The sequence below is a fragment of the Quercus robur genome, chromosome 3, assembly GCF_932294415.1.
Source record: "Quercus robur chromosome 3, dhQueRobu3.1, whole genome shotgun sequence".
Taxonomy (NCBI): Eukaryota; Viridiplantae; Streptophyta; class Magnoliopsida; order Fagales; family Fagaceae; genus Quercus; species Quercus robur.
Window position 1 is genome coordinate 37562170 of NC_065536.1, and position 13494 is coordinate 37575663.

Consider the following 13494-nt stretch of genomic DNA (forward strand, 5'->3'; position numbering starts at 1 on the left):
ATGCCCCTAATCCAGAATCCAACTGAATTCCTATCATTACAATAAAGACAAAATTTTCCCACCGAAATAGCAATATCCTTTTGATCGACACAGTGTGCACATGGGGTGGCGAGTAAAACAAATTTGGATTCAACCCCACTAAAATGAAGGACCACTTTTTTCCTAAAGAATTTCCACCCAGCAAGAGTAATTATGAGGTACTGATAGTGACATCAGTAAAAAAAATGCAGTGGGAGTCCATGTAAAAATGGGATTTGATTTTGCTCGTGTTGTGTGCTTATAAGTTTGTGTATTTGTAATTATCCCCACTTTTTTTCTCAACTGCTTGATAAGTATTACATGTCAGTTTGTTAATTAAGCAAGTGTCATGATATTCAGTTTATTCTTCTTCTTGTATACATATCCATCAAATAAAGTACGTACGTAGGTGGGAATTCATTATCTGGAATTCATCATGAGAATACTGAATGATCACCTGAACTCGATGTAAAATAATTCCCCATTCATGTATAGATTACCAAATAAAAACTCATTATTGGAATATGTATATTTTATTTATTAGGCCAAGCCTAAAAAGACAGACATTGATATAAAATCACAAGCAACTTCCATATATAATACTGCTAAACGTCAAGGAGGACCGGCATGAATTAACATCTTCATGGAACCTTCACACGCATGCCTTGTCATCCTCATTCTACTTGGCTCCTGCTGCCTAAAAAACCATCAAAAAGTAAATTAAATTAAAATTTTAAGTATATACAAATTAATTATAAGCACAATTTACTACTTCGTTATAGATTTTAAAGGTTTATGCATGGATGTAGTACCTTCTTCTTAGGCTCTCGTGGCTTCTGCTCAGCCTTCTTAGGGGCCGGCTTGGAGGCCGGAGCTTTGGGTGTGCTCTCGCTGGGTTTGGCAGGCTCTTTCTTGACCTGCCCTGGTGCTTGGTGGCCAACGGGTTTCTCAGCTTTGAGTGATGCCATTTTTTTGTGAATGCTCTAGCTCTTCTTCACTGAAAGAGTCGTGTCTACCTTGCTGGCCTCAAGTATTAGCTCCACCGAGACACATCTATATATAGTTGAGTTCCATAACTCATGTGAAAGTGACCTGGAATCATTTCAACCAAGTGGTAGATGAGAGAGAAGTGATGGAGTGTTCTTTGAGAGATGCTATTGTATCAGATTCTTTTAACAACAACGCGTAAACTGAACTGGAAGCCTTTTTAAGTCTTTAAGAGATGCTATTCTATCAGATAGAATCTATCAAGGCATATTATTATATTTTTTTTGATATTATTGGATTCGTATTCTAAGAAAGCCGAGGGCAGTATAGATATTTTCAGAGCATAAATCTAAATGGGTAGTACACATTTTATTTCAAGATATATATCTTAGAAACTTCTAATACGTGGGACTAAATAATATTTTAGTAGCGAATTTTCGGTCCATAAGGTTTCTTTTAGTCAAATAAGAGATCCGCAATTTGGACCCTACTTACGCAAAAATATACTCAATGTATTACCCTAATGATAAAAGAATAATTATATGAAACCGATAACATAAGATGAAATTTTACTATATTTATCAAAACATAAATAAACAATAGTATTTTAGTTGGATTTTTTTTGTACTAAGCCCATACCCTATTTAATCATATTCTGCCTTTTGAATTACAAGGAAAATGCATATAAATTAACTCAAAGTAACACGATACACATCAAAGAGTCTTTTGGCTAAATATTGCAGGAAATCGAGTTTATTTGTGATATGGGTACTGTTCAAAGTTATTTGGGAAACTGAGGAAAGAGAGTGAATTTCGACAACAGTGTTGCTGAAATTCTAACAAAAAGTATGAGAGAGAAAAGTTTGAATTTCAGTAATCTCATTACCGAAATTCTTGCTACACGAAATTACTGTGCCTAGTTGGCAAGTGAAGTGCTCGAAGGAGAGTGGCTGAAAGGAAACCAATTGTGGCAACCAAGTTGCCAAAATTGTAGGGGAGTGAGAAGAGAGAAAATAGGAATTGTGGCAACCAAGTTGCCGAAAATGGGAGAAAAAAAGAAAAGAAAAAGAGAGAATTGTGGCAACCAAGTTACCGAAAACTTGGTACACAAGTGATACTACATTTGCATCAAGATGGAAAGTGGCATGAGTAAAATCATATTGAGCACAATTAACAAACACACAATGCCAAAACAAATACTTCTCTACATAACAAACAAAAAGTTACAAGACAACCTTCGTAGACACAAGACAAAAATTACCAGAAAATTACTTCCCCAAGGCACACACACTATTAAGTATAACAAGACAAAAAAATTCAGAGGAAAATATTTAAACTGAAAGTTCAAATATGTGTATAAAACACCCTTGTACGTTTAAACCCCCAATTACAAAATAACCAATTCGAGCTTTATGTCAAACAACTAGTGTGCGGAAAATGAACAAAAGCTATAAACAGAATTGGTAAACAATCTAAACCAATTAAAAACACATCCATAGCAGAAAATAAAAGGCAAAGATAAAGGGAAGAGAGATGCAAACACAAGAACAACACATGATGTATTATCGAAGAGGAAACTGAAGCCCTCGGTGTAAAACCTCTCTGCTGCCCTCCAAGTGGTCAATAATCCACTAGAAAATGTAGTTGGGATACATGAACAGCAATAGACCTTCCAAGCTTAATCTACCCGATGTACCTAAGCCCTCCAAGCTTCTTGCTCCAACGAGATTGCGCTGAACCTTTTTCTTTTCTAGTTTACCGGATTCCACTATAATCCATAGCATCCGCCATCCTTGGCATCTTCCAATGCTTCCCAAAACTCCAAAAACACTCAACACTCCTAATGGGTGTGGATAGTGTTTGGACAGAAATCTCCTCTCAATAGGTATGACAATGAGAGAGGGAATGAGAAGAGACTACAAAGATTTCTCTCTAAGAATGAGTAGCTCTCTCTAATTGGGTGGGTGTTTTAAAGAAACCTCTCTTAGGGTTTTTCTTTCTGAATAGCCACACATATTTTGTGGGAATGAAGGGTATTTATACTGGTGTGAGAATGGAATGCAAAGAGTTAGTTTTTCCAAAACAGGGTTAGCTGGCGACTTGACCTCGCGACTTAACTGAGTTGCGAGTTCAAGCCGCAAGCTAACTTAATGGCCAGTTTGGATTTTTTTCCTATAGTGCTCCAGCTGGCATGACTGTTCATCTCCCCTGCATGCTCTGTGTGTGTGCAACTTTTGGCAGCTTACAAGCCGCGAGCTTTCTGCAAGATCCAGCTGCGAGTCCCTACTTCACTGCACAGTCTTGAGCATTTCTTCACACTCTCTCACACACTACCCTTACATGATTCTCACCTAAATATAGGGTTTCTAAGTGTTGTATTACAAGCAAATTTATCACGGAATAAAGCCAACATATGGTTGATTAAATTCAACCTTACAATCTCCCCCTTTGGCTATTCCGTGACAAAACGCCCTAAAACAGACTCTAGACTTAAACGTGAGTTTGGGAACAATGGCAAAACTCACTCACACCTAAATTTAGAAGCTGTGAAGCTCTTGAATCATATGAACATGAAACTCCTGAAACACAACAATACACCATGATCATTGTATGCAGAAAAGCATGAAATGAATATGAAACAGGCAATATGTGATCAAGCAAAGATGGAGTTAAGAACCAAATCAAGGCTTAATCAAACAAGTAATCACTACAAGGTAGAGATCACAGTGCTCATTCACACTTGGAATGAACACTTGAATATACAAGTTAACAAGAACAATGCAAGTTACTTATATGCCCAACACTCAACCAATGCATAATACATCAAGTATATGCATCTAGGAACAATCCTACAAGGGCACAAGAGTGACAGTACTAAACAAGAAAATGCATGACATTTAGTGAAAAGTACTGATTTAATCAAAATATAAAAGACTGCATAAAGCATGGTACAAACCATAAAGCCTACAGATTAAAGCACATAAACCCTAAAAACTTACAGAAGCAATATGGGTACAAACCACAAAATACTGAATATAAACTTAAACAATATAAACTAAAAGTGCTTAAAGTTTCTCCCCTTCAAAGTGATGAGAAGCTGTGATGCACTTGGAGCATATATACTTGTAACCTGAAACACTTGCACAAAACACATTAGACCCTTAAGGTAAAGCAAGAAATAAAAGGACAAGTATAATGTAATAAGTAAATTGCAATCAAGTAAACATGATGTGAGACATGTGAGCAACTTGATCATACACCAAAACAGTCATATAGAAATGACTACAATGATCACATAGCAAAGCAAATAATCATCTGAACATGCATTCAATGGAGCACAATAACATAGGGATATATGCATGTCCAAAACAAAAACATGATGCAATGAGAACCACAAAGCATAACTCAAAGCACCATAAAGCCAACAAGAAAACAAACAGAACAAAGTTTTCTTATGATCTCAATGTCTTCTCCCCCTTGGTATATGCATCTCCCCTATGGAATATCTCTCCCCTTATAAATGTGCATGAGAAATAGAATTTCTACCCCTAAGGATGTGCACAAGAGTCATATAGAAATGACAAAACACTCCAGTATACTCTCTAGAGTATACTCTCCCCCTTTTTGTCAGGAATAGACAAAGGGTCAAGGAGAAATGAGGACAAGAGATGAAGGAACGAACAATGATAATGATGCATGAAGCTCAAATCAAAGACAAAATAAAATGCTACAGAGCATATGGTAGACATGACATGCTAGGATGAAGAAGCAAGGTCTAGACCAATGCATGACAAGGGTAGCGAAAGTGTGTGCAAGAGGTGTCTGTGTGCAATGCATGACTAATGCATGAAAAATGCACATGTGGGGTAAGGTGTGTTAAATACACAACCAATAAACCAAACATGTTCCTAATGAGGAAACATGAGAAACCCCAAAGTTTGGTACTCATCGGAGTCCAAACAAGCGAGAAAATGTCTAATAGGCATTTTATCAAACACCTAGCATGCACACTATGAACAATAATGTGAAACAATGCATGAACATCATGAAATCCACCCTTAATACATGTTCTTTCTGCCACAAGGGGCCAACAACCAATGCAAATCATAAAAAAAAAACGAAACCCATGAAGAAATTTGACAAAAATTAAGTTTTCCTAACCCCTATAATAAAAATCCCAACCAAGAGCACAAAACTCTCCAAAACATAATCCAATGATCAAAATTAATGAAAAGAATTTATAATTACCTTAGAAATGTTAATGGAATGAAAAACCATTCAAATTGGTTGGGTTTTGATGTAAAAATATTGAAAGAGAGGTTTTAGAGAGGATGGGAGAGGTTTAAAACAAGTTTCCCACAAAAAGCCCTTTAAAAAGCTATTTCTGGGCGTTTCACGACTGGACGAGTCGCGAGGTTCAGTCGCGAAAATTTCCACGAGTCGCGAGTGAGTCACGAACAAGCCGCGAGTGAGTCGCCAAAAGCTTCTGGATGAACTCGCAACTGGGGTTTCGCGACTGGTGAGTCGCCAGCTGAGCCGCGAAAAACTCTGACACCTGTTTTTTTTTCAATACAGAACATGTTTAAACAATGAAAAACAAAGTAAACACTAAACATGAACACAAAGAGTGATAAAAATCACTTCCAAAAACATATAAAATGATCAAAAATCTTTTTGGATTGAACCATATATGATTGAGCACACACACATCACATTTAGACAAGTACAATTTAACAAATGAATAAGACATTTATTGAACATTAGGCATGTGTGTTGTGTGTGTGTATCAAATGTGGAATAGTCTTTAGTTTAGAATGAAGCTTCAATTATCAATTTAATCAAATCACACACAACTAGTATTAAGTCAAGTGGTCTATCTCAATTATAGAAATGAACATATATGACCTCCCACAAGAAAATAATTACATAAGATTGAAACTTTTCATTTGGCTTCTTACAATTCATATCATTTGATCATTTTGAATCAATACAACTCATTTTGAGCAATACATCTCATTTTTTAGATTAATGCCTGAAATTTTTGATATTTCAATTTAATGAATAAGCCTTTGGCTTTTGGGCATCAAACATTTTCAATACAAGTCGCTTTCCTTTTTTCCTAGTCGAATACTAGTATATGCGACGGCATTTGCAGTTCATTATCTCTTTTCATTTTGAGATTTACATTTATTGAGCTCTTTAAGCAATAAAAATAAAAGAGTGGGAAGAGATATAAGCACAAGTCTACGCAAGTATCAAAACCAACATGACTATTGACTAATCCTTCATGACAAGCTTGAAGATCGATTTACAACAATCACACAAAGATGTCAAGATTTTTCCCACAAAGATATAAGTGCAAAAATAATAAGCTAAGCTCGAAAATGTACAAAGCCATTTGTACAATGGTACAAGGCCAAACTCACATATGATATGTGCTTAAACAAATACGATCAAACTTTTTGAATTTTTTACTTTTGATGTGGTTTTGGATTTTTACTCACACAAAACAGAAACATAAAAGTAAGATAAAAAACGAAACAATGCATACAAATAAATGCAAGATGCACAAAATGCATGAAGTTATGACATTTAATGCATAAAGGGTCCTACAAAGATCGAAAGAATTAGATCAATGACCAAAAGAGCAAAAGGTCAACCATAGGAACCCTTCCTCATCCAAACGGAATGATTGTTTGGAATGAGTGTCTCAAGAGAAGCGAGACGAGGGTTGGAAGAATGAGAACCGGAGATGCACATAGTGAAGGAGTTAAGAGCATTAAACATTTTCTTTAACAACATGTTATTTTCACTCAAAACCGGTTTACTCTTTTTAGCACAACTTCCATGAAGCTCAAGTTTCTCTTTTCTTTTGATTCTTTTAACAGCATGAAACTTAGAGCATTGAGGTCTTAGATGACCAAAGGCACCACAATGGTGACAAACAATGCGTTTAGGTCTACTAGGCTTTTAGGAAAGAGATCTAGCAATATTGTTTTGTTCCCTTTTCAACTTGGAGCATTGAGGTCTTATATGACCGATCACACCGCAGTGGTGGCAAGTTGAAACAAACTTAGATCCATTCAAAAAATTAGGTTGAGACCTAAACGGAGGCTTTGACTTAACAGCCTTTTCTCTCCACCTTTTGATTTCTTTTATGTGGAAGAATGTACACCGATTTGTCCTTTAGGGTAGAACACACACTAGGCACAAAATCGGGTATCACAAATATTTTCATCCTTTTAAACAATAAGTTCAGCAATCAAACACTTAGCATGCATCTTAAAAGATTCATTTTCACATTTAAGATCATCAACAAGTTTGTTAGACAAAACAAGTTTAGCATCCAAGTCCATATTCAAACATTCAAACTCTTTCAGCTTTTCAAGAGAAATTTCAGCAAGTTTTTTATATTTCTCAACCAATTTGTTGGATTCATTGAACTTAGCAATCAAATCATCCTTTTCACAAAATAACTTGCTCAAATTCTTTTGAAACTTCTTAGCATTTTTCTTCAAGAGTTTGTCAACAACACCCATAGATTCAAATAACATGTCATCACACTTATGCGGATTAACACTCATAGAGGCATTTTCACAAACACATGACATGTTACATTCATCACCAACCAAATCATACAAAGAGGCATACAAAGCACAATCCATGGCAAATAAACACAAGGAGTTAAGGATCACACTTAGGTATTTAAACCACAATAAGTGTACCTACTCTGATACCAATTGAAAGTTCAAATATGTGTATAAAACACCCTTGAATGTTTAGACCCCCAATTACAAAATAACCAATTCAAGCTTTATGTCAAACAACTAGTATGCGGAAAATGAACAAAAGCTATAAACAAAATTGGTAAACAATTTAAGCCAATTAAAAACACATCCACAGCAGAAAATAAAAGATAAAGATAAAGGGAAGAGAAATGCAAACACAAGGAAAACACATGATGTGTTATCGAAGAGGAAATCGAAGCCCTCGGCGTAAAACCTCTCCGCCGCCCTCCAAGCGGTCAATAATCCACTAGAAAATGTAGTTGGGATACATGAACAACAATAGACCCTCCAAGCCTAATCTACCCGATGTACCTAAACCCTCCAAGTTTCTTGCTCCAACAAGGTTGGGCCAAACCTTTTTCTTTTCTAGCTTACCGGATTCCACTATAATCCATAGCATCCGCCATCCTTAGCATCTTCCAATGCTTCCCAAAACTCCAAAAACACTCAATACTCTAAATGGGTGTGGATAGTGTTTGGACATAAATCTCCTCTCAATAGGTATGACAATGAGAGAGGGAATGAGAAGAGACTACAAAGATTTCTCTCTAAGAATGAGTAGCTCTCTCTAATTGGGTGGGTGTTTTAAAGAAACCTCTCTTAGGGTTTTTCTTTCTAAATAGCCACACATATTTTGTGGGAATGAGGGGTATTTATACTGGTGTGAAAATGGAATGCAAAGAGTTAGTTTTTCCAAAACAGGGTTGGCTGGCGACTTGACCTCGCGACTTGACTGGGTCACGAGTTCAAGCCGCGAGCCAACGTAATGGCCAGTCTGGATTTTTGTCCTGTAGTGCTCCAGCTGGCATAACTGTTCATCTCCCTTGCATGCTCTGCGCGTGTGCAACTTTTGGCGGCTTGCAAGCCGCGAGCTTCCCACGAGATCCAGCCGCGAATCCCTTCTTCACTGCACAGTCTTGAGCATTTCTTCACACTCTCTCACACACTACTCTTACAAGATTCCCACCTAAATACAGGGTTTCTAAGTGTTGTATTACAAGCAAATTTGTCACGGAATAAAGCCAACACATGGTTGATTAAATTCAACCTTACATAAATAATCAATGAAAATTACTGAGAAAATACATTTTACAAAAAGCAATACCATGATTGATGTGACTTTAAGAGACTTGGATACTACTAAGCAAGGGTTCAATGACACATTTTCAAAGTATATGATGAGGTGGAAGAACAAAGTTTTAAGGATGGTTAATAGGCCCAGTGAAATGGATCAAATTAACATGATCATTAAGAACTTGCTTCCAACATACAAAAAATAGGCTTCTGTCATCGCCTGTCAATTCCTTTACAGAGTTATGTGATTGTGGTACGAGAATTGAAGATGCAATCAATATTGGACAATTATAGCTAAGTGAAACCAAGTTTCAAGCCAAGAAAGGGTTCAATGAAGGAGAACATAGTGGTGCTCTCACTATGTGAATGTTGTTTTTACTCGACCGTAAAAAAGGGTGTTTGATGATCTCCAAATGCCTTTATCAAAAGTACTAGCAATCTTGACTAAGGGGGGGCACCTCAAGCCACTTGATCTTACTCCTTTTCCAAACCCAATCCCACCAAATTGGAATAGAAATGACCATTGTGCATTCCATCAAAGGATAGAACACAAGAGAAATAGTTGCCTAAGGTTGAAGCATGAAGTTCAGGATTTGATAGATCAAGGGGTGATCGCCAAGCCACAACCTTAAGAAATGGGTGAGTGAGAAACTAGTAAGAATGAATAAAGGGATATTCCAAAGAGATTTGATCCATGTGAAAAACTTTGCTAGAGGATGAGCCATTTTAATTTTGTTGAGACTTTTTCAATTGTCATGTCTCCAATTTGTCAAGTCTATTTGAGTCTTTCTTAATGTTGTGTTGTTATGTCAAGTTCCTTTGAATTCTCAAATCAATGTTATATCACTTTCAATAAGATGGCCATTCAAATATGACGTATATCATGTGTTCTCTTTTCCTTGTTTTGAAATGAATGAATCCTTAAACCTAAAAAACATTGGTTAATCCAAATAATTAATCAAAAGATGAGATTGTCTTAGGTCATTCGATCATAAAGAGCAAACATGAAAGTGAGAAGAAGGGTGAGAGAAAGAAAAAAAAGAGATTTCGATCAAGTGAGGGAGTACACAAGAATGAGAAGGACAAGTGATGAGAGATTCCTTAAAGCACAAACAATGAGTGAGTTCAAAGATGGGAAAGAGAAATTGAATGAATAACTTATTGTTTCACATGGTTGACACTTCAATGATGAGAACTTGATGAGATGAAAAGGCTAACCTAGGTTTGGAAAAGTTAAGCAATCAACGTTGAAGGGATGAGAGGCCATCTTTCTGCTACCCTTTTTACAATGAGAGATTAGTTCCACTTGCTAACCCTATTGAGCCTAGATGAATTCATTCTTTATACCCATGCAAAGAGATTACCCCCTACACGAGGGGCATGTTCTTAAGAGATGGTGATTTGCAAGGGTTACCCTTAACACTAAGGGCATACTCTAATATTGGAAAGGATCAACTCTATACTAGGGGAAAGTTTTGTGGATTAATGATAAAGGAATGTGGGCATGATTTATAAGTGAAAGAATACCCCTTTTTCCCAACAAGGAGCATGAAAAAAAAAAAAAAAAAAAAAGGGAAAATGGGAGATACAAGAAAAGAAGAGAGGAGAAAGAAATGAAAGTGAGAATCAAAATGGACAAGGAAAAATGGATGAAAAAGAAGAAAAAAAAAATGCAAGCACGAGATGAGTAGTAATCCTTGGCAATTAGGATACCCTTAGAATAAAAATTTGAGCCTCAAATTCCTTTTCTTTCTTAAACCTTAGAACCTCAACCTCGTTACGGTCAAAAAACAAGTCCTCTCTAATCAGTTGAGATTGTTTAGCCCTACAAATTCTGGAAAGTCTAGCCTTAATTATGAAGGGGGAAAAAAGGAAAAAAGAAAGAAAAGAAAAAAGAAAGGTCCACTAGGCTGAAAACCTATAAGGGTAGCCTAGGCAAAAGTTAGGGTATCTTGAAAAGAAGTGAAAAAGAGAAACAAGGAAAATAGTGAACTTACTCCAAGCTAGGGGCAAATCATGAAAGGAAATGACAAAGAAATGAACATACAAGGGAAGATGAGACTAGCTCTAAGCTAAAACAACCATGATGAGAGGAAAAGTGACCATATATGAGAGATGAGTTGATTTAGGAGAATGTAAGAAGAGAGAAATGAGAGAAGTGAGGTGTGCATGTTATAACAAGGACAATGATCGAGTTGATTAGAGATTATAGAATTTTAAATTCATATTTGGAATAATCAATGAAGATGGTAGGTGATTCATGCAAAACTAGTTCAAAGAGAATGCACATTGATGTGCAAAATCATCTGGATCTATGATCCTTTGTTTTTACCTCCTTTCCTCAATTCCTCCAATTTTTCTTGAAGGTCCTCTTTGTATTCAAATCCTGTTGTGCTTTACCATCTCTAAACTCCTGTCATGCTTGAAGCTTCTTTAGTCTAGAGTCGCTTTCAACTTGTTGTGTTCATTAATATCCCATTGCCTCAAAACTCTTGTCATGTTTGAAACTTCATTGGTCTAGAATCTCTTTCAACTACCTTTGATCTTCATCTGGAGGTGTCTAGGGAGTTGATGGTCATCCAAAGGCAAAAGGTGCATAATAATAACAATAAAGTGAATGAATGATGTGTTGAGTAAATATGTGCCCCATTAAAAGAAAAGAATGCAATGAACCTATGGCCTAATTAACTCTTCCTTGTTAATGCTCTAAAGAGAAAATGCAATTTTTAGTCCCAAAGAATGGGAAAGAAAATTTAAAAGAAAAACAAAAAAAAAAAAAAAAAAAAAAAAGAAAGAAAGAAAGTGAGATGTTGAAAATAAAGAAAAGAAAAAAATGAAGGATCACAAAGAAAATGAGAGGAGAAAAAGAAAGGACGAAGATGAGAAGAGAGAGAATAAAAGAAAAGAAGATGGAAGAGAGAGAGAGAAAAAAAAAAGAGAAAAAGAAAAAAGATGAGTAGAAAGAAAGAAAAGATGAGAAGAGAAAAATAAATAAAAAGAGATGAAAAAAAAGAGAGAAAAAAAATGAAGAGAAGATTAAGAGGAATGATGTGATATATTGTGCTTGGTTATGTCCTAATGTGTTTGGACTAAACCTGATATGCCTGTTGTGCTTGGTTCTATCCTGATTTGTTTGGACCGACCTTGATGTGACCCGTTGTGATTGGTTTAGACTTGATGTGTTTGGACCTACCCTGATGTGACCTATTGTGCCTTGATGTGTTTGGACCAAATTTGATGTGACCCATTGTGTTGATGTGACCTAATCGTTGTGAAAAAATTAAAAGATTCAAGTGAGAAATTGAAAATTTAGAAGAAAATCAAGAATTTCAAAAGTCTAAGGAGAATTTCAAATGAAAAGATTTCAAGTTTCAAAAATCTAAGAGAGATTTCAAAAATGGAAGAAAGTTTTCAAAAACGGATGGATTTGAATGATGTTGATTTCCTTAAATAATGAATTTTTATGGAAATAAATTATGTGTCTTGAATGATGAGTTCTTTGATGTGTAATGATGAGTCTCTTGAACCTTTTATGATAATATGATGTCATGTTGACATGCTTACGATGTGTTGATAACATGATGTGTGATGTGTGATTTTGGCTTAGGATAGTAGTTGTTGATGTTGTGTTGATGATGTGTTGATGTCTTTTTGGCTTAAGATAGTAGCCATTCTTGTTGTGTGCCTTTGATTCTAAGTTTAGGACAGTGAACTTAGGCTTTTTGATGATTGATATTGTGTTTATGATGTGTTTCTGTGGCTTAAGATAGTAGCCATCCTTGTTGTGTTTATGATGTGTTGATGTGTTTCTGTTGGCGTAGGATAGTAGCCATCCTCATTATGAACATGATATGTTATTGATGTAATGATAACATGGTATGATGACGTGATGAGTTTTCCTTTTTTCTAGGGATAGTAGTTGCTTTTGCTTGTTTTTCCCTCAGTTTAGGATAATGAACCAAGGAGAATAGGGACTCGCAGAATCCAACGATTGGATTTTCCACTCACGCCCCATGTCTGCTTGTTTGCTTGCATGTTGGCATGCAGACACCTCATTTTGTACCCGGTTAATAAACTTTAGTCTCCGATCCCAATAGACATGTTTACAAAAGGTAATTGAAGTTATTTTGATAGTTTGGAAGTAATCACAACTCAAAAGTGCTCAAATCGCTTTGAAAACGATACTGAAAAATGACCTTTGCTCATTTGTTTGACCATACCTTTGGATCTACATATAAATTTTGAGTGAGATTTGTTTCATTGGAAAGTAGACTTCCTTGGCTTCAATTTGAACACAAAATTTTCCTAATTTGAACTTATATTAAGTAAGTTATGACCATTTGTAGTTGGGCCAATTAGGCAGTCCGATTTTTTGGGTTTTAAAACTTCATTTTAAAGGCCCAAAACATTATGCTTTGATGTGGGTTGGCCTATAAACGCTTGAGAACGTCCAAAGACCATTAAAAAGCCACTAAAACCATAATTTTAACTTATAAATACTCGTTTTATGTCCCAAATCAAAACCCTAGCCATAGAGAAGGATTTTTTGGCCTCCATCTTCTCTAAAACCCTATTTCCTCTTTTGAAAACCCTAAGGCAGCCCCTTAGCACTTTTTTGACAAAATAG

At 35.9% G+C, this 13494-nt stretch overlaps 1 long non-coding RNA gene across 1 annotated transcript; it reads right to left on the reverse strand.

Annotated features, from left to right (window-relative positions):
• Positions 1–532: 532 nt before the first annotated feature.
• Positions 533–1172, reverse strand: LOC126717958 (uncharacterized). Its single transcript, XR_007652793.1, has 2 exons — positions 831–1172; positions 533–715 (listed from the first exon to the last, which is right to left on the reverse strand). It is a non-coding gene; the product is annotated as an uncharacterized LOC126717958 (long non-coding RNA).
• Between the last annotated feature and the right edge of the window lie 12322 nt (positions 1173–13494).